Below are 26,038 nucleotides of genomic sequence, written 5' to 3'. Positions count from 1 at the left end.
CACAGTTGACCTTGGTGAACATGTCTTTATTCTACCTTACTAAATATGTAACTGAACCTGACAGATGATAAATGTTGCCCAAACTGTATAATGCACTGGCAGTACAATCTCAGTCAGGTATGTTTTATTCTGAAACTCTGTGATGTTTCACAGAAAAACCAAGCAGAGCTCTACACTAGTCGTACAGGTGGGTTCTGATGACCTCTCTCCGCTCTTTGAGAGAGACTAGCAAACCTTTGCCTATGTAAATGTATACTGCTAGTCACTGTCAGCGGGCAGTGAGAAACCGCTGGGGACTTTCATGAACAAGTGTATAGTGTGGCTCGGTACCCTACCATGGTGTTTCAGAGTAAAACATATATGACTGAGGTCGTGCTGCCAGTGACTGAAGCATGCTGCCACAAATTGGGCAGCATATATCAGGTTCACTTTAAATATGTTCTTCACCACCCTGCAGAGGCGTAGCTTGGGTTTTGGTTCAGGGGGGGCAAAACTTCTGAGTGGGCCCCTAACCAGGTAACCTTGATTACAACTCGGTGACGCGCCCTAATAGTGGAGGAGAACCTCAGCAGATGACCGTGCTGTTACTAAGATAATCTCTATATAAAGACCAACATGGACATTACCGCCATATGGTCAGTGGTAGATACCAGCTCTACAGAACATATAACAGATCACTGCACAGTTACAGATAATGACTTACCGCTGACGTTCTTTCTGATGGGGTTGATCACTTTTCCCATCTTTTCCATCTGGCCCAGTCTGACATGACAACTTCTTCCAGCTACAACTCGTCTGAAGAGAATACAACAAAAACACATTTCACTTCTCATATTCCAGCCCCATCACCATCTATTCCCAACCTGCACAAACTCTTCATCCTACTGACACTCCAATACTGAGCCACTGCTGCTGTATGTGACCCTATTACTGCCCCTTATACCCCAATACTGAGCCGCTGCTGCCATATGTGACCCTATTACTGCCCCTTATGCCCCAATACTGAGCCGCTGCTGCCATATGTGTCCTTATTACTGCCCTGATACCCCAATACTGAGCCGCTGCTGCCATATGTGTCCCTACTACTGCTCCTTATACCCCAATACTGAGCCGCTGCTGCCGTATGTGTCCTTATTACTACCCCTGATACCCTAATACTGAGCCGCTGCTGCCATATGTGACCCTATTACTGCCCCTTATGCCCCAATACTGAGCCGCTGCTGCCATATGTGTCCTTATTACTGCCCCTTATACCCCAATACTGAGCCGCTGCTGCCATGTGTCCCTACTACTGCTCCTTATACCCCAATACTGAGCCGCTGCTGCCGTATGTGTCCTTATTACTACCCCTGATACCCTAATACTGAGCCGCTGCTGCCATATGTGTCCCTACTACTGCTCCTTATACCCCAATACTGAGCCGCTGCTGCCGTATGTGTCCCTATTACTCCACCTGATACCCCAATACTGAGCCGCTGCTGCCATATGTTTCCCTACTACTGCTCCTTATACCCCAATACTGAGCCGCTGCTGCCGTATGTGTCCCTATTACTCCACCTGATACCCCAATACTGAGCCACTGCTGCCGTATGTGTCCCTATTACTGTGTCTGCTGTGTGGTTCTCTGTGCCCTCTAAATTCTAAAGCAACTCTCTACAATATAGCAATGCCAGGTGTAAGTGCCCTAGAAACCAGTGCCTACATTTTTCCCCTAGAAAGTAATAATGCCCTGTGTGCCCCTTTGATAGCCACAGTAACCTGAGTTCCCTATAACAATAAGGGCCCACTTTACATTTAATAAAGTCCCGAGTCTGCCACTGTACAGCTCCCCTATACACAGCGTGATGCTCTCTTATACACAGTATAATGCCCCCTCACTGTATAGTACCACCCACACAGTATACTGACTCCTTAGTAGCCCTCAAACTGTTTGATGGCTCCAAAAATGTATAATGACCCCCACACTGTAATCTCCATACTGTATGATGGCCCCCTAGATAGCTTCCATATACAGTAGCATAATGCACCAAACAGTCCACAATATAGTATAATGCACTCCCCATAGGCAGACTCTATAGCCTACGGTAGCCCCCATAGGCAGACACTGTAATAAGGCAGCACCCCCATATAGGCAGACTCTGTAGTATAAAGCATCACTCCATAGGCAGACCCTGTAATAAGGCAGCACCCCCATAGTCAGACCCTGTATTAAGGCAGCCCCCATAGTCAGACCCTGTCATAAGGCAGCACCCGCATAGTCAGACCCTGTAATAAGGCAGCACCCCTATAGGCAGACCCTGTAATAAGGCAGCACTCATATAGGCAGACCCTGTAATAAGGCAGCACCCCTATAGGAAGACCCTGTAATAAGGCAGCACCCCCATAGTCAAACCCGGCAATAAGGCAGCCCCCATGGTCAGACCCTGTAATAAGGCAGCACCCCTATAGTCAGACCCTGTAATAAGGCAGCCCCCATAGTCAGACCCTGTGATAAGGCATCACCCCCATAGTCAGACCCTGTAATAAGGCAGCACCCCTTTAGGCAGACCCTGTAATGAGGCAGCACCCCTATAGTCAGACACTGTAATAAGGTAGACCCCATAGTCAGACCCTGTAATAAGGCAGCACCCCTATAGTCAGACCCTGTAATAAGGCAGCACCCCTATAGGCAGACCCTGTAAAAAGGCAGCACCCACATAGTCAGACACTGTAATAAGGTAGACCCCATAGTCAGACCCTGTAATAAGGCAGCCCCCCCATAGTCAGACGCTGTAATAAGGCAGTACCCGCATAGTCAGACACTGTAATAAGGTAGACCCCATAGTCAGACCCTGTAATAAGGCAGCACCCCTATAGGCAGACCCTGTAATAAGGCAGTACCCGCATAGTCAGACACTGTAATAAGGTAGACCCCATAGTCAGACCCTGTAATAAGGCAGTGCCCCTATAGGCAGACCCTGTAATAAGGCAGCACCCCTATAGGCAGACCCTGTAATAAGGCAGCACCCCATATGCAGACCCTGTAATAAGGCAGCCCCCATTGGCAGACCCTGCAATAAGGCAGCCCACCATAGTCAGACCTTGTAATAAGGTAGCCCCCACAGTCAGACCCTGTAATAAGGCAGCAGCACCCATTAAAAAAAATACTCACCTCTCTTCATCTTGGTTCCTGCACTGCTCCCGCTGATCTCCTGACAGCTTGCACTGGGCAGTGACGTCATCGCGCCCGCTGTCAGTGTCGGCGACGTCAGACACCGACACTGACAGGGGGATGATGGGAGTAGGAGTGTAGCGCTAATTCTCCCATCATTGCGATCAGCTGTATCGGCTAAATGCGGGTACAGCTGATCTTCTGATGACGGCGGGGGGCCCACTGCTGGCACCGGGCCCCCGCGCCTGCTAGGGGGCCCTATAGCGGCCGGGCTGCAGGGCAGGGAGATCGATTCTCCCTGCTCTGCCACAGAATGTAACTGTATCGGCGCACTGCGCGCACCGATACAGTTACAGTAGCGTAGCTCCAGGTGGGCCCCCCCAGAGCACCGGGCCCGTGGTGCTCGCATCATCTGCCCCCCCAGTAGCTACGCTACTGCCACCCTGGGACATTTGTGGACCCTCAAGGACAATGTTATGTGCAGCAGAGTGTAGAAGAGGAAGAGCAGTAGAAGGTGGATGTAGAGGGGAATATTGAGTTATACCAGGCACAGACAAATGACAGTGTCAAATTGCCAATGAAAATGCTGGTTATAGTGGCTAACCATTGTGATGGAGACAGAAAGTGAGCCAACAGGTACCTTGGTTGAGCTGGCAAACATGACATTATGTATGTTTGATTGCCTGTGGGATGACAGGCATGTAATTAGCATTAAGCAAAGGGATGACTATTGAATAACTTTACTTTTAGGCCCTGATTGCAAAAAGAAAAACAAGGAAATATTTTCCAGTTTCTAAAAGGGAATCAAAATTGCTGAATTACAAGAAAACTTGTTCCCTACTTGCCAAACCCTTCACCAAATAGATGCTTCCTAAATGCACTTCTGACCATGAGGACTCTCTCCAAGAGCCCATAGAATGAAAGCTCCCTGCCTATGACAGCAGAAATTACAGTGTATATGACATGATGGGCCAGATGTTTTATCTGCCACTGCACTAATGTGATGCACCTCAGTAAACAAGGATGGCCTGAACAGCCAGGTTCAGTAGTAGTTGTCCTGTTTCCTTTATGTGCATTACTGCTCCATTCATTCTTTTTAGGTATTTTCCTATATGTTTTTCTCTAAGAAAAATTATGCGTGAAAAAAAACAAGATAAATGAGTAGTCTACCAATCAAATAATAATGTGTGAAAAAGCAAGGTAGATGTGCAATTAAAATTTATTTTTAATAAGTTCAACTAGAAAAATAGAGCCCCTTATAGTCCACTAAGAATAAGACAGAACATACATACAGACCTTCATTTCTATGTGTGAAGGGCGCGCATCCACCACGCTAAATAACTCCAAATGTATCCAATAGTCCACATCTCCCCTGATGATCTGACTGATGAAACGCGTCGGGAGTTAATTTTGGGGACACACTATGATGGATCCTATGGAATGTCTTTGTGGTGGGGTAATGTTATGATCCGGTGACCTTGGAGCCGCATGAGAGACTTTCTCAGGAGTAGGTGGTACCTGTACTGACCGCAAACCCTAAATTAACACCGCAACTAGAAGTAGCTGTGGGATGTACCTAACACGTCCTAGACATCTCGACACAGCCGGAGGACTAAATACCCCTATAGATGGAAATGGGAATTCTATCTTGCCTCAGAGCAGAACCCCCAAGCATAGGCAGCCCCCCACAAATATTGAATGAGTATAAGAGGAAAAACACACGCAGGCAGAAAAACAGGATTTAGCAAAAGAGGCACTTCTAGCTAAATAGAAAAGGATAGGACAGAATTCTAAGCGGTCAGTATTAAAATCCTAAAAATATCCACAGCAGATAATACAAATATTCTACATCTAACTAAAGACATAGAAAGTATATCAGCATCTCCTGAGAAACCAGCAAGACTGAAAAATCCAAACAAAGTCTAAGCTGGACAAAAACACTGAATTGCACTGAATTGCAAAGCACACTGCATGTGTGCACAGAGACAAAAAATCAGACACTTATCTTAGATGAATTGGCAGCAGGGCATGAGGAGCCAGAGAGAGATGCAATCCCTCCAAGTACAATGGACAACTGGCATGGACTCATGGATCCTGCACACCTAAATACCTAATAGAGCTGCAATCAGCAGAAACACCTGCCCGGATTACAACCCCAAGACAACTGCACTACCACCAACAACCACCGGAGGGAGCCCAAGAGCAGAATTCACAACAGGGTAATGTATGGACATATGTGAGAGCCTCCTAAATCTGGATTTGACAAATGGGACCCTGCAAATATTTATTGAAAACATGATCTGGCTGGACAAGGAGCAACACTGGGTAAGATTGTTCCTTTTATTTATATCATTGGCTGAATTCTGGCTCTTTGAATTATGGGAACTTCCGATTCCGGTATCCGATATACTGAAAGTATCGGAACTCGGTATCGGAATTCCGATACCGCGAATATCGGCCGATACCCGATACTTGCGGTATCGGAATGCTCAACACTATTTATATGCCATATGTTTATTACTCACCAGGGCACTGGTCTAATTGCTACTGACAACTTTTTGAATAAGATCTTGCTCATTGGTAGTTAACGGTTGAAAGGGTGAAATGTTTATATGGTTTTGTGTTATCATTCCCTTACCCAGGTTTATGTATTTTCATCACTATAATTAAGTGATGATCTTTATGTGACTTTTTCTGTATGTACTGTATGTTCTGTCTTATTCTTAGTGGACTATAAGGGGCTCCATTGTTTTAGTTGAACTTACTAAAAATTACATTTTAATTGCACGTCTATATTGCCTTCCCAAACATCGAAAAAAAAAACAATTGTAAAAACATGCATAGCACTTTTTACACAATTTTTCGACACTCTACAACTATATGTGAAAGATGCAATATAAGTACATAATGCTAAAGCACTTCCAGACATGATTAAAATTGCAAACCTGAATTTACCAAAATTGCGGTATCTAGATATAGCAGGATTGTGGCTTAATGCCTTATCCAGAAATGAAATGGTTTGGTATCCATAATACTGAGACACCCATGTACAGAAGTTTTTTCTCTCCAGCACAGTGGAGAGCTTAGAACTATTACACACCCTCCAGATAGATAGGATCACTCATATAAAGCCCATCTTTCAACGGTGCCCAGTTTATTAGCTCCATAAAATCATGAACAAAAACCTAATGATGGAATAAAAAAAAAAATAGAGTGATATTCACCTTATCAATCACTGTTGATCTTGTGACAAGATCTTAATGGTCCCCCACTGCTTTCTGTTCACCTGGCTCTAGTGAATTTATGTTATGAAGTCAATCCATGGCTGCAGCAAAATCCTAGACTGGTGTTAACATGACCCCCTTACAGTCTGTGACACAGGCAGTGGGATGCAATGGGAAAAGGACAACACATGACATTGATGATGCCTGGTAAACAAACAACTGCTGGATGCTAGAGAGTCATGAGCTCAGCAGTGCATAATTGGTAAGATGTTTATAATTACTATTTTTAATTTTTTTCATGCATTGTCATCTGTTTATAAAAGATTTCATGGAGCTGGAAAACCCTTTTAACTTACTACCCACCATGTTATCCTTTGGTCCATAACCCAGCTTGCCTCATACAGTGGGTACGAAAAGTATTCAGACCCCTTTAAATTTTTCACTCTTTGTTTCATTGCAGTCATTGGGTAAATTCAAAAAAGTTTATTTTTTTCACCTTAATGTATACTCTGCACCGCATCTTGACTGAAAAAAAAAACAGAAATGTAGAAATTTTTGAAAATGTAATAAAAAAGAAAAACTGAAATATCACATGGTCATAAGTATTCAGACCCTTTGCTCAGACACTCATATTTAAGTCGCATGCTGTCCATTTCCTTGTGATCCTCCTTGAGATGGTTCTACTTCTTCATTGGAGTCCAACTGTGTTTAATTAAACTGATAGGACTTGATTTGCAAAGGCACATATCTGTCTATATAAGACCTCACAGCTCTCAGTGCATGTCAGACCAAATCAGAATAATGAGGTCAAAGGACCTGGCCAAGAAGCTCAGAGACAGAATTGTGGCAAGGCACAGATCTGGCCAAGGTTACAACAGAATTTCTGCATTACTCAAGCTTCCTAAGAGCACAGTGGCCTCCATAATCCTTAAATGGAAGAAGTTTAGGACCACCAGAAGTCTTCCTAGACCGGGCCATCCAGCCAAACTGAGCAATCATGGGAGAAGAGCCTTGGTGAGAGGTAAAGAAGAACCCCAAGATCACTGTGGCTGAGCTCCAGAGATACAGTAGGGAGATGGGAGAAAGTCCCAAAGTCAACTATCACTGCAGCCCTCCACCAGTTAGGCCTTTATAGCAGAGTGGCCTGATGGAAGCCTCTCCTCAGTGCAGGACATATGAAAGCCCGTATAGAGTTTGCTAAAAAACACATGAAGGACTCCCAGACTATGAAAATTAAGATTCTCTGGTCTGATGAGATGAATATAGACCTTTTTGGAGATAATTCTAAGCACTATGTGTGGAGAAAACCAGGCACTTCTCATCATCTGCCCAATACAATCCCAACAGTGAACCAAGGTGGTGGCAACATCATGCTATGGGTGTGTTTTTCAGCTGCAGGGACAGGAGAACAGATCCTAGATAGACGGCTGAGGGGAATAAAATGCAGGAGAAAAGCATGGGTAGAATAGCAGAGGCATCAAGGAGGAACAATGAACCATTAGCATTATCAGAGCAAGAGCTGTCAGCTGCTCAGCAGAAGTGTTGTGAATTCTGTTCTCGAACTCCCTCTGGTGGTTATGAATGGTACTTCGGTGAGTTCTGTCCATGGACTCCCTCTGGTGGCTGTGAGTGGAGCTGCTGGCTCTAAGGTTCCTTCCTCAGCTGACTTCGTTTAATTCTAGGCTGCTGCTCTATTTAACTCCACTTAGATCGTTACTTGATGCCAGCTGTCAAAGTTCTAGTACTGGTTCAGTTCTCTCTTGGATCTTTCAGATGACCTGTCTACTCCAGCAAAAGCTAAGTCCCTGCTATCTTATTTGTTTACCACTGTTTTTCTTGTCCAGCTTGCTATCATGATTTTTCCCGGCTAGCTGGAAGCTCTGGGATGCAGAGTGGCACCTCCACGCCGTGAGTCGGTGCGGGGGTCTCTTTTGCACACTCTGCGTGGTTTTTTGGTAGTTTTTAATGCTGACCGCAAAGATACCTTCTCTATCCTCAGTCTGTTTAGTTAAGTCTGGCCTCCTTTGCTGAAACCTATTTCATTCCTGTGTTTGTGACTTCCATCTTAACTCACAGTCAATATTTGTGGGGGGCTGCTTATTTCTTTGGGGAATTTCTCTGAGGCAAGTTAGGCTTTATTTTCTATCTTTAGGGGTAGTTAGCTCTTAGGCTGTGAAGAGGCGTCTAGGCAGAGTCAGGTATGCTCCACGGCTATTTCTAGTTGTTTGTGATAGGATTAGGGGTTGCGGTCAGCAGAGCTCCCACTTCCCAGAGCTTGTCCTGTATTTCTAGTTTGCTCATCAGGTCATTCCTAGTGCTCCTAACCACCAGGTCATCATAACACAGAAGCTGTTACTCATCCCTCAGTAAGAAGGAGCTGCAGGTCTGCAGTGAATGGCTAGGCATTGTGGAGGGGGGTGGGAGAATCATGTATTCTGGGTGAGAGAGACTGATGGGAGACAGAGAAACAGTAACTGCTTGTGATAGCAGATCACAGGGCAGTCACAAACAAATTGGCGCTGCCCTGTGATGCTACTCTTCATTCTGCCCCATGGATACTGGAACACCCAAAAAGGGAGGGAAATTGTGATGTCAGCAGTTACTGCCCCAATTTTCCAGCTAACAGTAATGCTGGTAAGTCTTACAATAGCTGCTTGAGGTCTAAAACGGAAAATGCTCCTCTTAGTGGTAAAGATATACACTCACTGGCCACTTTATTAGGTACACCTGTCCAACTTCTTGTTAACACTTAATTTCTAATCAGCCAATCACATGGCGGCAACTCAGTGCATTTAGGCATGTAGACATGGTCAAGACAATCTCCTGCAGTTCAAACCGAGCATCAGTATGGGGAAGAAAGGTGATTTGAGTGCCTTTGAACGTGGCATGGTTGTTGGTGCCAGAAGGGCTGGTCTGAGTATTTCAGAAACTGCTGATCTACTGGGATTTTCACGCACAACCATCTCTAGGGTTTACAGAGAATGGTCCGAAAAAGAAAAAAAATCCAGTGAGCGGCAGTTCTGTGGGCGGAAATGCCTTGTTGATGCCAGAGGTCAGAGGAGAATGGGCAGACTGGTTCGAGCTGATAGAAAGGCAACAGTGACTCAAATCGCCACCCGTTACAACCAAGGTAGGCCTAAGAGCATCTCTGAACGCACAGTGCGTCGAACTTTGAGGCAGATGGGCTACAGCAGCAGAAGACCACACCGGGTACCACTCCTTTCAGCTAAGAACAGGAAACTGAGGCTACAATTTGTACAAGCTCATCGAAATTGGACAGTAGAAGATTGGAAAAACGTTGCTTGGTCTGATGAGTCTCGATTTCTGCTGCGACATTCGGATGGTAGGGTCAGAATTTGGCGTAAACAACATGAAAGCATGGATCCATCCTGCCTTGTATGGAGCATCTTTGGGATGTGCAGCCGACAAATCTGCGGCAACTGTGTGATGCCATCATGTCAATATGGACCAAAATCTCTGAGGAATGCTTCCAGCACCTTGTTGAATCTATGCCACGAAGAATTGAGGCAGTTCTGAAGGCAAAAGGGGATCCAACCTCTTACTAGCATGGTGTACCTAATAAAGTGGCCGGTGAGTGTATATTTGTAAGAAAATATATAATATTTTTCATATAGAAATGTTTGCAAACATTGCATTAATACATTTTAATTACTATTTTAAGCTTAATTTCACAAAAAACTACAAGAAAACTGTTGGCACCTTCCCTTTAATACTTAGTAACATAGTAAAGGTACCTTCACACGAAACGACTTTGTAACGATATCGCTAGCGATCCGTGACGTTGCAGCGTCCTCGCTAGCGATATCGTTTAGTTTGACACGCAGCAGCGATCAGGATCCTGCTGTGATGTCGCTGGTCGCTGAATAAAGTCCAGAACTTTATTTGGTCGTCCGATCACCGTGTATCGTTGTGTTTGAAAGCAAAAGCAACGATACCAGCGATGTTTTACACTGGTAACCAGGGTAAACATCGGGTACCTTCACACGAAGCGACGCTGCAGCGATAGCGACAACGATGCCGATCGCTGCAGCGTCGCTGTTTGATCGCTGGGGAGCTGTCACACAGACCGCTCTCCAGCGACCAACGATGCCGAGGTCCCCGGGTAACCAGGGTAAACATCGGGTTGCTAAGCGCAGGGCCGTGCTTAGTAACCCGATGTTTACCCTGGTTACCAGCGTAAAAGTAAAAAAACAAACAGTACATACTCACCTGCGCGTCCCCCAGCGTCTGCTTCCTGACACTGACTGAGCGCCGGCCCTAAAGTCAAAGTGAAAGCACAGCGGTGACGTCACCGCTGTGCTGTTAGGGCCGGAGCTCAGTCAGTGTTAGGAAGCAGACGCTGGGGGACACGCAGGTGAGTATGTACTGTTTGTTTTTTTTACTTTTACGCTGGTAACCAGGGTAAACATCGGGTTACTAAGCACGGCCCTGCGCTTAGCAACCCGATGTTTACCCTGGTTACCCGGGGACCTCGGCATCGTTGGTCGCTGGAGAGCGGTCTGTGTGACAGCTCCCCAGCGATCAAACAGCGACGCTGCAGCGATCGGCATCGTTGTCGCTATCGCTGCAGCGTCGCTTTGTGTGAAGGTACCTTAACATAGTTAACAAGGCCAAAAAAACACATTTACCCATCTAGTTCAGCCTATATTCCATCAAAATAAATCCCCAGATCTATGTCCTTCTAAAGACCTTAATAACTGTAAGATACACTATTGTTATGCTCCAGGAAGACATCCAGGCCTCTCTTGAACCCCTCGAATGAGTTCGCCATCACCACCTCCTCAGGCAAGGAATTCCAGATTCTCACTACCCTAACAGTAAAGAATCCTCTTCTATGTTGGTGGAAAATCCTTCTCTCCTGCAGATGCAGAGAATTCCCCCTTGTGACCATCACTGTTGTGAATTTGCTTTTTGGCTCCCTCTAGTGGCTACTAGTGATTTGACTCTGGGTATGTCAGTCATTCCTTTTATGCTCACCTGGTTCGTTAGGTCAGGGGTGTTGCTATATAAGCTCCCTGGACCTTCAGTTCAATGCCTGGCAACGTTGATATCAGAGCTAATCTGTAGTGCTCTTGTCTACTGATCCTGGTTCCTGCTTGATTAAGCTAAGTCTGCTTTTTTGCTTTTTGCTATTCGTTTTTGTTTGCATTTTTGTCCAGCTTGTATATAATCTGTATCCTGACCTTGCTGGAAGCTCTAGGGCGGCTGGTGTTCTCCCCCCGGGCCGTTAGACGGTTCGGGGGTTCTTGAATCTCCAGCGTGGATTTTTTGATAGGGTTTTTGTTGACCATATAAGTTATCTTACTATATTCTGCTATTAGTAAGTGGGCCTCTCTTTGCTAAACCTAGTTCATCTCTGTGTTTGTCATTTCCTCTTACCTCACCGTTATTATTTGTGGGGGGCTTGTATCCTACTTTTGGGGTCTTTTCTCTGGAGGCAAGAGAGGTCTTTGTTTTCCTCTTCTAGGGGTAGTTAGCTCTCCGGCTGGCGCGAGACATCTAGCGACCAACGTAGGCATGTTCCCCGGCTACTTCTAGGGTTGGCGTTAGGAGTAGATATATGGTCAACCCAGTTACCACTGCCCTATGAGCTGGATTTTTGTACTTCGCAGACTTGCTGATATCTCTGAGACCCTCGCCATTGGGGTCATAACAGTTTGCCAGGCCAGTATTAAATGTTAAATGCATTGCAGAAGCGGGATTATAGGAAAGAAAGTTCTGAGTTTTTTTTTTTTTTTTCATTTTTTTTTCCTTTCCCCTTTACCTCTGAGTGGCTTGTGATTGCTGCAGACATGAATGTCCAGACCTTGATTACAAGTGTGGACCAGCTTGCTGCTCGTGTGCAGGGCATACAAGATTATGCTACCAGAAATCCTATGTTAGAACCTAAGATACCGATTCCTGAACTGTTTTCCGGAGACCGATTTAAGTTTAGAAATTTCAGGAATAATTGTAAATTGTTTTTGTCCCTGAGACCCCGTTCCTCTGGAGACTCCGCTCAGTAAGTGAAGATTGTTATTTCTTTTTTACGGGGCGACCCTCAAGATTGGGCTTTCTCGCTGGCGCCAGGAGATCCGGCATTGGCTGATATTGATGCGTTTTTTCTGGCGCTCGGTTTGCTTTATGAGGAACCCAATCTTGAGATTCAGGCAGAAAAAGCCTTGCTGGCTATGTCTCAAGGCCAGGACGAGGTGGAAGTGTATTGCCAAAAATTTCGGAAGTGGTCCGTGCTGACCCAGTGGAACGAGTGTGCATTGGCTGCAAATTTTAGAAATGGCCTTTCTGAAGCCATTAAGAATGTGATGGTGGGTTTTCCCATTCCCACAGGTCTGAATGATTCCATGGCCCTGGCAATTCAAATTGACCGGCGGTTGCGGGAGCGCAAAACCGCAAATTCCCTCATGGTGTTATCTGAACAGGCACCTGATTTAATGCAATGTGATAGAATCCTGACTAGAAATGAGCGGAAAATTCATAGACGCCAGAATGGCTTGTGTTACTACTGTGGTGATTCTGCACATGTTATCTCAGCATGCTCTAAGCGTCTTACTAAGGTTGTTAGTCCTGTCGCCATTGGTAATTTGCAACCTAAGTTTATTTTATCTGTAACTTTGATTTGCTCACTGTCATCGTATCCTGTCATGGCGTTTGTAGATTCAGGTGCTGCCCTGAGTCTTATGGATCTGTCATTTGCCAAGCGCTGCGGTTTTGTTCTTGAGCCATTAGAAAATCCTATCCCTCTTAGGGGTATTGATGCTACGCCATTGGCAGAAAATAAACCGCAGTTTTGGACACAGGTTACCATGTGCATGACTCCTGAACATCGGGAGGTGATACGTTTTCTGGTTCTGCATAAGATGCATGATTTGGTTGTTTTGGGTTTGCCATGGTTGCAGACCCATAATCCAGTCTTGGACTGGAAGGCAATGTCAGTGTCAAGTTGGGGCTGTCGTGGAATTCATGGAGATTCCCTGCCCGTGTCTATTGCTACTTCTACGCCTTCGGAAGTTCCGGCGTATTTGTCTGATTATCAGGATGTCTTCAGCGAGTCTAGGTCAAGTGCATTGCCTCCTCATAGGGAATGTGACTGTGCTATAGATTTGATTCCAGGCAGTAAGTTTCCTAAGGGAAGACTGTTTAATCTGTCGGTACCTGAACATACTGCCATGCGTTCATATATCAAGGAGTCTTTGGAGAAGGGGCATATCCGTCCTTCTTCTTCTCCCCTTGGTGCGGGATTCTTTTTTGTGGCCAAAAAGGACGGATCTTTGAGGCCTTGTATTGACTATCGGCTTTTAAATAAGATCACTGTCAAATTTCAGTATCCTTTGCCGTTGTTGTCAGACTTGTTTGCCCGGATTAAAGGTGCCAAGTGGTTCACCAAGATAGACCTTCGCGGTGCGTACAACCTTGTGCGCATTAAGCAAGGAGATGAATGGAAAACCGCATTCAATACGCCCAAAGGTCACTTTGAGTACTTGGTGATGCCATTTGGGCTCTCTAATGCACCTTCAGTTTTTCAGTCCTTTATGCATGACATTTTCCGGAAGTATCTGGATAAATTTCTGATCGTTTATCTGGATGATATTCTGTTTTTTTCTGATGATTGGGACTCGCATGTGGAGCAGGTCAGGATGGTTTTCAAGATTTTGCGGGAAAATTCTTTGTTTGTTAAAGGCTCAAAGTGTCTCTTTGGTGTACAGAAGGTTCCCTTTTTAGGGTTCATTTTTTCTCCTTCTGCTGTGGAGATGGACCCAGTCAAGGTTCGAGCTATTCATGATTGGACTCAACCCTCGTCAGTTAAGAGTCTTCAGAAGTTCTTAGGTTTTGCTAACCTACCGTCGTTTTATCGCTAATTTTTCTAGCGTTGTTAAACCGTTGACGGATATGACCAAGAAAGGCTCTGATGTGGCTAACTGGGCTCCTGCTGCCGTGGAGGCTTTCCAGGAGTTGAAGCGCCGGTTTACTTCGGCGCCTGTTTTGTGCCAGCCTGATGTCTCACTTCCCTTTCAGGTTGAAGTGGATGCTTCGGAGATTGGGGCAGGGGCCGTTTTGTCGCAGAGAGCCCCTGGTTGCTCTACTATGAGACCTTGTGCCTTTTTCTCTAGGAAGTTTTCGCCGGCAGAGCGAAATTATGATGTGGGCAATCGGGAGTTGTTGGCCATGAAGTGGGCATTTGAGGAGTGGCGTCATTGGCTCGAGGGTGCTAAGCATCGTGTAGTGGTCTTGACTGATCACAAAAATCTGATGTACCTCGAGTCTGCTAAACGCCTGAATCCTAGACAGGCCCGCTGGTCATTGTTTTTCTCCCGTTTTGACTTTGTGGTCTCGTATTTGCCAGGTTCTAAGAATGTGAAGGCCGATGCTCTGTCTAGGAGCTTTGTGCCTGATGCTCCTGGAGTCGCTGAACCTGTGGGTATTCTTAAGGAAGGAGTTATCTTGTCAGCTATTTCTCCAGATCTGCGACGTCTGTTGCAGAGATTTCAGGCTGGTAGGCCTGACTCTTGTCCACCTGACAGATTGTTTGTGCCTGCTAAATGGACCAGCAGAGTCATTTCCGAGGTTCATTCCTCAGTGTTAGCAGGGCACCCGGGAATTTTTGGCACCAGAGATCTGGTGGCCAGGTCCTTTTGGTGGCCTTCCTTGTCAAGGGATGTGCGGTCATTTGTGCAGTCCTGTGGTACTTGTGCTCGAGCTAAGCCTTGCTGTTCTCGTGCCAGCGGGTTGCTCTTGCACTTGCCTGTCCCGAAGAGACCTTGGACACACATCTCTATGGATTTCATTTCAGATCTTCCGGTGTCTCAGGGCATGTCTGTCATCTGGGTGATATGTGATCGTTTCTCCAAGATGGTCCATCTGGTTCCTTTGCCTAAGCTGCCTTCCTCTTCTGATCTGGTTCCTGTGTTCTTCCAGAATGTGGTTCGTTTGCACGGCATTCCTGAGAATATTGTGTCGGACAGAGGATCCCAGTTTGTTTCCAGGTTCTGGCGATCCTTTTGTGGTAGGATGGGCATTGAATTGTCGTTTTCGTCCGCTTTTCATCCACAAACTAACGGACAAACGGAACGAACTAATCAGACTCTGGAGGCGTATTTGAGGTGTTTTGTCTCTTCTGATCAGGATGATTGGGTGACCTTCTTGCCGTTGGCTGAATTTGCCCTTAATAATCGGGCTAGTTCTGCCACCTTGGTTTCGCCATTTTTCTGCAACTCTGGTTTCCACCCTCGTTTTTCCTCGGGACATGTGGAGCCTTCTGACTGTCCTGGGGTGGATTCTGTGGTGGATAGGTTGCAGCGGATCTGGAATCATGTGGTGGACAACTTGAAGTTGTCACAGGAGAAGGCTCAGCGTTTTGCCAACCGCCGCCGCGGTGTGGGTCCCCGACTTCGCGTTGGGGATTTGATATGGCTGTCTTCTCGATTTGTTCCTATGAAGGTCTCCTCTCCCAAATTTAAGCCTCGATTCATTGGTCCTTACAAGATATTGGAGATCCTTAATCCTGTATCCTTTCGCCTGGATCTTCCGGTGTCGTTTGCCATTCACAACGTATTTCATAGGTCCTTGTTGCGGCGGTACGTTGTGCCTGTGGTTCCTTCTGCTGAGCCTCCTGCTCCGGTGTTGGTTGAAGGCGAGTTGGAGTACGTGGTGGAGAAGATCTTAGATTCTCGTCTCTCCCGGCGGAGGCTTCAGTACCTGGTCAAGTGGAAGGGCTATGGTCAGGAGGATAATTCCTGGGTGGTCGCCTCTGATGTGCATGCGGCCAATTTAGTTCGTGCCTTTCACGCCGCTCATCCTGATCGCCCTGGTGGTCTTGGTGAGGGTTCGGTGACCCCTCACTAAGGGGGGGGTACTGTTGTGAATTTGCTTTTTGGCTCCCTCTAGTGGCTACTAGTGATTTGACTCTAGGTATGTCAGTCATTCCTTTTATGCTCACCTGGTTCGTTAGGTCAGGGGTGTTGCTATATAAGCTCCCTGGACCTTCAGTTCAATGCCTGGCAACATTGATATCAGAGCTAATTTGTAGTGCTCTTGTCTACTGATCCTGGTTCCTGCTTGATTAAGCTAAGTCTGCTTTTTTGCTTTTTGCTATTCGTTTTTGTTTGCATTTTTGTCCAGCTTGTATATAATCTGTATCCTGACCTTGCTGGAAGCTCTAGGGCGGCTGGTGTTCTCCCCCCAGGCCGTTAGACGGTTCGGGGGTTCTTGAATCTCCAGCGTGGATTTTTTGATAGGGTTTTTGTTGACCATATAAGTTATCTTACTATATTCTGCTATTAGTAAGTGGGCCTCTCTTTGCTAAACCTAGTTCATCTCTGTGTTTGTAATTTCCTCTTACCTCACCGTTATTATTTGTGGGGGGCTTGTATCCTACTTTTGGGGTCTTTTCTCTGGAGGCAAGAGAGGTCTTTGTTTTCCTCTTCTAGGGGTAGTTAGCTCTCCGGCTGGCGCGAGACATCTAGCGACCAACGTAGGCATGTTCCCCGGCTACTTCTAGGGTTTGCGTTAGGAGTAGATATATGGTCAACCCAGTTACCACTGCCCTATGAGCTGGATTTTTGTACTTCGCAGACTTGCTGATATCTCTGAGACCCTCGCCATTGGGGTCATAACACATCACCTTCCTTGGTATAAACAGATCCTAGGAGAGATATTGGTATTGTCCCCTTATATACTTATACATGGTTATTAGATCACCCCTCAGTCATGTTTTTTCTAGACTAAATAATCCTATTTTTGCTAATCTCTCTGGGTATTGTAGTTCCCCCATCCCCTTTATTAATTTTGTTGCCCTCCTTTGTACTCTCTCTAGTTCCATTCTATCCTTCCTGAGCACTGGTGCCCAAAACTGTACACAGTACTCCATGTCCGGTCTAACCAGAGATTTGTACAGAGGCAGTATAATGCTCTCATCATGTGTATCCAGACCTCTTTTAATGCACCCCATGATCCTGTTTGCCTGTTTGCCGCTGCCTGGCTCTGGCTGCTCCAGATAACTTTATCATTAACTAGGATCCCAAAGTCCTTCTCCATGTCAGATTTATCTAGTGGCTTCCCTTTCAGTGTGTAATGGTGATATTGATTCCTTCTTCCCATGTGTATAACCTTACATTTATTATTGTTAAATCGCATTTTCCACCTTTCAGCCCAAGTTTCCAACTTATCCAGATCTATCTGTAGCAGAATACTATCTTTTCTTGAATTAACGGCTTTACACAGTTTTTTATCATCTGCAAATACCGATATTTTACTGTGTAAACCTTCCACCAGATCGTTGATAAATATGTTGAAGAGAATAGGTCCCAACACCGACCCCTGCATCACCCCACTGGTTACAGTGACCCAGTTAGAGAATATACCATTTATAACCACCCTCTGCTTTCTAACACTAAGCCAGTTACTAACCCATTTACAAACATTTTCCCCCAGACCCAGTATTCTCATTTTGTGCACCAACCTCTTGTGTGACATGGTATAAAACGCTTTGGAAAAATCAAAATATGCCACATCCAATGACTCACCTTGGTCCAGTCTATAGTTGTATACTTGTGTGATTGTCGACTGGTTACTTTCTGCCCAGTTCTTTCTTCATTCATTCTTAATTTGTTGGTCACATAACAAAAAGTAAGACCTACCCTCAGATAAAAAGCCACAATCAAAGACAAATCTATTTTCCTGATGGCTTAAATATGGCTTTGCAATCATGGATCTTAAATGCCAACAAATCCTACCTGAGGACTTGTGAATCAATCAATATGACTGTGCCACATATTGACTCACCTGTGCTGGAATTGAGATATCTGAGATATCTTTATTTAATTTGGCCTGTAAACAAAATCACCCCCTTGGTTGTCCACCTTGGGGCTATGGCTTTTTGCTTGGACTGCCTCTGTGTTTGTAAAGTAAAAATTTAGACAAAAAGTTTAAACCAAGTTTCCTATCACTTCAGGACTAATTTGGCTAATAACAGGTTGTCAAGTAATTACAAATGAGTGTAGATGCATGATCATCCCATTTAGAGTTAGATCTTGATAAAATACAGAGATTGGTTACCAAGATATCTGCTCTTTTGTCTAGACAAAAGGGACAATTCTGAAAAGACAAGTACATAAACAACGCAACTACTGTGTAGATGCAGAATAGAGTCAACATGTGTGACCAAAACCGTGATTTTAAATTGAATATCTTATTTTATTGAGAATACAGTGGATATAAAAAGTCTGTACACCCTTGTAAAATTGTCAGGTTTTGTCATGTTAAAAAATCATATCAAGAAGAATCATTTCAAAATATTTTCCACCTTTAATGTCACAAAATGAAATCTTTTCAGTTTGCAAAAGAAAAATGTAGAACTAATGAGATAAACTAATACTTTGTTGACGTACCTTTTGAGTTTTGAGGGCATTCAGTAATTTGTTTTAGAGTCAATCATCATTAGCATTGCTAATCTTTGCTCACTCTTCCTTGCAGTAGTTCTCCAAATTTGTCTGACTACGAGGGCACCTCTTATTTAAAGTGCTCTTCAGGTAACACACAGGTTTTCACTTGGATTCAGGTCCAGGCTCTAGCTGGGCCACGCCAAATCGTTGATCTTGTTCTTATAAAACCATTCTTTTGTTGATTTGGAGGTATGATTACTGTAGGAGCATGCTGGGAATACATGAATTGGCCCATTTTATATGTTAAGTATTCTCATTTTTTCCTATTTTCTAGAGGAGTAACGCAATTTGAAGTTCATATACAGCTGTGGCAAAAATTAAGAGACCACTGCACAGTTTTAGAAAAATCAGCTTCTCTACATGTCTGACAGCCATTCTATTCCAGTGTCAGTTGAATTCCAATCAGAGTACACCTCATTCTACTTAATGTGCTTCTGATTAGTTGATCACCTGAACCAAATCTTATTTAACAAAGGAAAGTAAAAAAAACCCTGCTGTGGTGTTCACAATCCTCTTGCAATAGAACAATCTGTATGGCAAAACAAGTGCTAGTAATCTCTCAAAAGTAATAAGAATTAAAAAATAACTTTTAACCATGCCAAAGGAGTTGAAAAGAAAAGTCTTGAGTGAGGAAAAGAAGGGCTCAATTCTGGCTTTACTAACAGAGGGATACAGTGAGCATCACGTTGCCTCCATCCTTAAAATTTCTAAGTGGGCAGTCCATTACAACAAGGTCAAGTAGCAGACATTGGGGACAACAAAGCTACAAACCGGCAGAAGGCAAAAACAACTCTCCACCGGGATGACAGTCATTTTATTTGAATGTCACTCAGCAACCGCAGGATGGCATCAAGTGACCTACAAAAGGAATGGCAAATGGCAGCTGGGGTGAAGTGCAGAGCAGGAACAGTTCATAACCGGTTCCTAAAGGCAGAGCTCAAGTCTTGTAAAGCTAGAAAAAAGCCTTTCATCAATGAAAAGCAAAGGAGAGTCAGGCTGAAGTTCGTGAAAGACCATAAGGATTGGACCATTGAGGACTAGAGTAAGGTAATCTTCTCTGATGAGTCTAAATTTCAGCTTTGCCCAACACCTTGTTGTCAAATGGTTAGACGGAGACCTGGAGAGGCGTACAAGCCACAGCGTCTTGCACCGACTGTGAAATTTGGGGGGGGATTGGTGATGATCTGGGGATGCTTCAGCAAGGCTGGAATTGGGCAGCTTAATCTTTGTGAAGGATGTATGAATCAAGCCGCATACAAAGTTATCCAGGAAAAACAGTTGATTCCTTCTGCTCGGGCAATGTTCCCAAACTCTGAGGACTGGTTTTTCCAGCAGGACAATGCGCCATGACACACAGCTAGGTCAATCATGGTTTGGATGAAGGACCACCACATCAAATCCCTGTCATGGCCAGCCCAATCAAAGACATGAACCCCATTTAAATCCTCTGGAATGTAATTAAGATAGTCACAAGCCATCAAACAAAGAAGAACTGCTTACATTTTTGTACCAGGAATAGCATAAGTTCCCCCAGAAGCAGTGTAAAAGACTGGTGGAAGCATGCTAAGACGTATGAAAGCTGTGATTAAATATCATGGTTATTCCACAAAATATTGATTTCTGAACTCTTCCGGAGTTAAAACATTAGTATTGTTGTTTCTAAATGATTATGAACTTGTTTTCTTTACATTATTTGAGGTCTGAAAGCACTGTTTTTTTTATTTGGACCATTTCTCATTTTCAGAAAAAAAAAAAGAAAAATTTTTGCTTGAAAATTCAGAAACATGTTGCCAGAAGCTTATAGAATAAAATAACAATCTACATTTTAATCAAAAATATATGTATAAAGAGAAAAATCAAACTGAACATTTTGCAGTGGTCTCTTAATTTTTGCCAGAGCTGTATTTCATGTTTGTTAATTATATAAGGAGATAGCTACTCTTATTAAGCACCTGTTCACACCTGCTTTCTGTTTGGAAGTGACGGTCAGTCTTTCGTTATTTATAATGTTTCTGTAGGCCTCTTGGCAGCCTCAAAGGTCAATTTTCTTCTTGTCTTCCATCCAATGAGGGGCATCCAGCTCTTGGTTATGCCAAATTTAAGCCATTTCTTGATGACCATCTGCACAGTGTTCCATTGTATACCTAATGCCTTGGAAAAAAAATTGTACAATTCTACTGGCTGATAACTTTTAAAGGGAACCTGTCAGCAGATTTTGCTGCTATAAGATGCGGCCACTGCTTTTCATTGCTTGTCTACAGCATTCTATAATGCTGTAGATAAGCCCCCAGTCCGACCTGCAAGTGAAGAAAAATAAGTTATATTATACTCACCCGGGGGGCGGTCCTGTGTGGTCCGGTCTGATGGGTGTTGCAGGTCCTGGTCTGGGGCCTCCCATCTTCTTGCGACACTGCCCTCCTGCGTCTTCATCGCTCCCCAGCATCAGCGCTCCTGCGCAAGCATACTTATCTGCCCTGTTGATGGCAGTGTAAGGTACTGCTATGCGAAGGTGCTGGGACTCTCTGACCTTTCCCAGTGCCTACGCACTGCAGTACTTTACTTTGCCCTCAACAGGGCATTATAGAATGCTGTCGATAAGCCCTTAAAGGCAGTGGCCGCATCTTATAGCGGCAAAATCTGCTGACAGGTTCCCTTTAATGGTGAGATTTATTTACTGTGTTGCAAGCTGTTTATGGACCATGTCTTTTTTTGCAAAATGAAACTATGAAAATGTTAGGAAAATTTTACTAGAAGAGCAAAACTTTATATGGAGTAAATGAAAATCACATTAAATGATGGCAGATGTGTATTGACTATGATTAAATCTGAGTATATGATTGGCTAATACTGAATACAACAACATCCCCAATTATAAGAGCGACTTATGTGACCACATTATTTTAGTTTTCTTATTCTTCTTAGTATTTTTTTTTTAAATGACAAAAACCTGGCAATTGCAGGGGTGTGCTGACTTTTTTTATCCACTGTATGCGTAAATATGGAGACAGTTTTCTATCATCTGCTCCATGTTTGATAATATACAGATACTGGACAGATATCATTAGTGTGGTGATGTTATCATAATATACTTTTAATTTTTAAACCTTTTAATCATTCATTTGAAATGATGAACTATTAAAAATTGCAATAAAAAATATGCAACTATTTCTAGAAAATATAAGTTTGGTATAACTATTTCCATATTCAAGGAAACCATTATTGGTATGATTGGTAAGATATGAGTGAACTAAAATATGAAGTACCAATTTCTCAAAAGTAATTACCTTTATTATATCCCATAGTGACCCAAGCAATTTGATGCCATTTTAAAAATAGCCACCCCTCAGGCTAAAATGAAAACCACAAAAAATTATCCCACATTTTGTCATAAACTACTGCGTGGACAAATGGCAGGGCTCAGAAGAGGAGGAATACTTTTTACTCTTGGAGTACAAATTTGGCTGAAATAGATTATGGTTGCTATGTTGCATTTGAAGGGTCCCAAAAGGTGCCAAAACAGCATAAACACCCCACAAGTTATCCCATTTTGGAAACTACACTGCCTCCAAGGCATTCTTGGATATAGTCAGCATTTTGATCCTACAGGTGTTACACATAATTCTGTGCTGTCATATTATTATTATATATTTTTATAGCGCCATTTATTCCATGGCGCTTTACATGTGAAAAAAGGGGCAAATATAGACAAATACATTAAACTTGGGCAAAAAACAAGACACACAGGTACATAAGGAGGGAGGACCCTGCCCGCAAGGGCTCACAGTCTGCAGGGGATGGGTGAGTATACATTAGGAGAGGGTAGAGCTGGTTGTGTAGTGGTTCAGTAGGTTGAGAATCACTGCATGCTGTAGGCTTGTCGGAAGAGGTGAGTCTTGAGGTTCTTTTTGAAGGTTTCTATGGTAGGCGAGAGTCTGATGTGTTGGGATAGAGAGTTCCAGAGTATGGGGGGAAGCATGGGAGAAGTCTTGGATGCGGTTGTGGGAAGAAGAGATGAGAGGGGAGTAGAGTAGGAGATCTGGAGAGGATCGGAGGTTGCGTGTAGGTAAGTACCAGGAGACCATGTCGCAGATGTATGAAGAAGACAGGTTGTGGATGGCTTTGTATGTCATTGTAAGGGTTTTGAACTGGAGTCTCAGGGTGATAGGAAGCCAGTAAAGGGCTTGGAATAGGAGAGAGGCTGGGGAATAGCAGGGAGACAGGTAGATTAGTCGGGCAGCAGAGTGTAGGATGGATTGGGGTGGTGCCAGAGTGCTAGAGGGGAGGCCAGAGAGTAGGAGGTTGCAGTAGTCAAAGCGGGAGATGATAAGGGCATGCACTAGGTTTTTTGTGGTGTCGCGGTCAAGGAATGCACAGATCTGGGAAATATTTTTGAGTTTGAGATGGCAGGAGGAGGCAAGGGCTTGTATATGTGGTTTGAAAGAGAGGGCAGAGTCAAGGATCACCCCGAGGCACCGAGTGTGTGGGACTGGGGAAAGTGAGCAGCCATTGACATTGATGGATAGGTCTGGTGGAGGGGTAGAGTGATATGGGGGAAAGATGATGAATTCTCTTTTGTCCATGTTCAGTTTTAGAAAGCAAGCAGAAAAGAAGGTCGAGATATCAAACAGACAGTGTGGGATTTTGGTAAGTAAGGAGGTGAGGTCAGGTCCGGATAGGTTGATCTGCGTGTCATCAGCGTAGAGATGATACTGCATACCATGGAATTCTATGAGCTGTCCCAGGCCAAAGGTGTAGATGGAGAAGGGTAGGGTTCCTAGAACAGAGCCTTGAGGAACACCGACAGACAGGGGGCAAAGTGAGGAGGTGGCATGGGGGAGGGAGACACTGAATGTTCGCTCTGTCAGATATGACAAGATCCAGGATAGGGCCAAGTCTGTGATGCCAAGAGATGAGAGGATCTGTAGCAGAAGGGAGTGGTCCACAGTGTCAAAGGCAGAAGACAGGTCCAGGAGAAGGAGGACAGAGTAGTGTCACTTGCTCTTGGCAGTTAGTAGGTCATTGGTGACTTTAGTTAATGCAGTTTGAGCTGAGTGATGGGGTCAGAAGCCACATTGTAACCAGTCAAAGAGGGAGCAGGAGGAGAGGTGGGAGGACTGTTCAAGATAGATGTGCTCCAGTAATTTTGAGGCATAAGGGAGAAGAGATATTGGGCGATAGCTATACACAGAGGATGGGTCGAGGGAGGGCTTTTTAAGGATAGGTGTGATCTTGGCATGTTTGAAGGAGTGAGTGAGAGGTTGAAGAGGTGCGTTAGGGTTGGGATGAAGACTGTGGCAAGGTTAGGGATGAGGTGGGACGGGAGCGGGTCAAGCGTGCAGGTGGTGATTTGTGATCTTGACAGGAAGGTGGAGAGCTGATGTTCTGCCATGGTGGAAAAGCTGGTTTTGTAGGAGCAGGGTTGAGCAGCTAAGAGGGACATTGTGCGCTGTGGGCCAAAGCTTTCTCTGATCGTATCGATCTTCTGTTTAAAGAAATGGCATAATCTTCAGCAGAAATGAGAGGGGAGGGAGGGGGTGCGGAGGGACGGAGTAGAGAATTGAAAGTGTTGAAAAGCTGTTTAGGGTTGTGAGACAGGGAGGATATGAGAGATGTGAAGTACGTTTTTTTGCGGCAGTGAGCATGGACTTGAAGCTGATGAGGGACTGCTTGTATGCAAACAAGTGGTCGGCAGAGCGGTATCACTTTCATCTCCACTCAGCGATCCTGGAAGCCCGTTTCAGTTCTTTGGTCAGGCTGGTCAGCCAGGGCTGTCTGTTGAGTGTGCGAGTTTTGATATGCATGAGCGGGGTGGCTGAACTGAGTGTTGCTGTTATTGTGGTATTATAAAAAGTGGCAGCAACATCTGTGTCATGAAGGGAGGCTATGTCTGTAAGAGGGAGAAGGTACACAGAGAGTGATTGTAAGTTGAGGTGTTTGAGATTTCTGCGAGGGCGAGTGAGTTTGTGGAGCGAGGTTGCACACTAGGAGAGGAGAGGGAAGAGAATGTCAGTAGGTTGTGGTCAGACAGGGGGAGGGGTGAGTTAGTGAGATTAGTAAAGGAGCAGAGGCAGGTGAAGATGAGGTCCAGCGTGTGGCCATCTTTGTGAGTGACCTCAGAGGACCATTGAGTGAGGCCAAAGGAGGCAGTAAGCGATACAAGTTTTGAGGCAGCTGGGGTGGAAGTGTCAATGGAGATATTGAAGTCAACCATGATGATAGTGGGGATGTCAGCAGAGAGGATATGAAGTAGCCAGGAGGTGAGGTGGTTGAGAAAGGTGGAGATGGCTAGTTCTGGGGGGCAGTAGATGACAGCCAGCTGGAGGTTGGAGGGGTAATAGATGCGGACGGAGTGTACCACGAACGAGGGAAGGTGGTAGCGGGATTGGAGTAAATGAGCAGGTGTCGGACAGGAGCAAGCCAACCCCTCCACAACATTTGTTGCTTGGGCGAGGGGTGTGAGAGAGGTGGAGTCCGCCATAGGAAAGCGCAGCTGGAAAGGCTGAGTCAGAGGGGGTGAGCCAGGTTTCAGTGATGCCAAAGAAGGAGAGTTTGTTGGTAATGAAGAGGTCATGGATAAATGGCAGTTTGTTGCACACAGAGCGTGCGTTCCATAGTGCTCCAGGTAGGGGGGCCAGGGGAGTGGGGGGGCTGGATGAATGGTTATGAGGTTATCATGGTTGGAAAAACATGCAGAGGATCGTAGCAGGAGGTTAGAAATGAGTGTGGGGATGTGTTGAGGAGGGCCAGGATTTGGGGATACATCACCAGAGATGAGGAGTAGCAGACAGAGCGTTAGAAGGTGGGAACAAGATAGGACCTGATGCGGCCGTGTGTGTCTGGAGAAAAAGGATTGTATGTGGAGGAACATTTCCAAAGAGAAGGTGAGATGACTGGGGAGGATAGATGGAGAAATGACTAGTTCTTTTCTAGGTGGAGGGATTGCAGGAGATTGTAAGAAGGAAGGTAGCATGGGAGCGAAAAAGAAAAGAAACCGAAACATTGTAGTGATTTGGTATTCTGTTACCTTCCAGTCAATTCCAGTCTAATTCAAAGTAATTAATAATATGGAATTTGAAAGATGGAATTTGAAAGATGCATGGACCAGACTATGTCTGGAGCAGACTCCTGCATCTGAATATATGTGCTGGTAAGAGGAATCAGTTGTGAGTGGAAGTGGGGGTGTGTGGCCAGAACACATGTTCAGA

This window comes from Ranitomeya variabilis, chromosome 5, assembly GCF_051348905.1.
Source record: "Ranitomeya variabilis isolate aRanVar5 chromosome 5, aRanVar5.hap1, whole genome shotgun sequence".
NCBI lineage: Eukaryota > Metazoa > Chordata > Amphibia > Anura > Dendrobatidae > Ranitomeya > Ranitomeya variabilis.
This window is presented reverse-complemented; position numbering follows the sequence as displayed.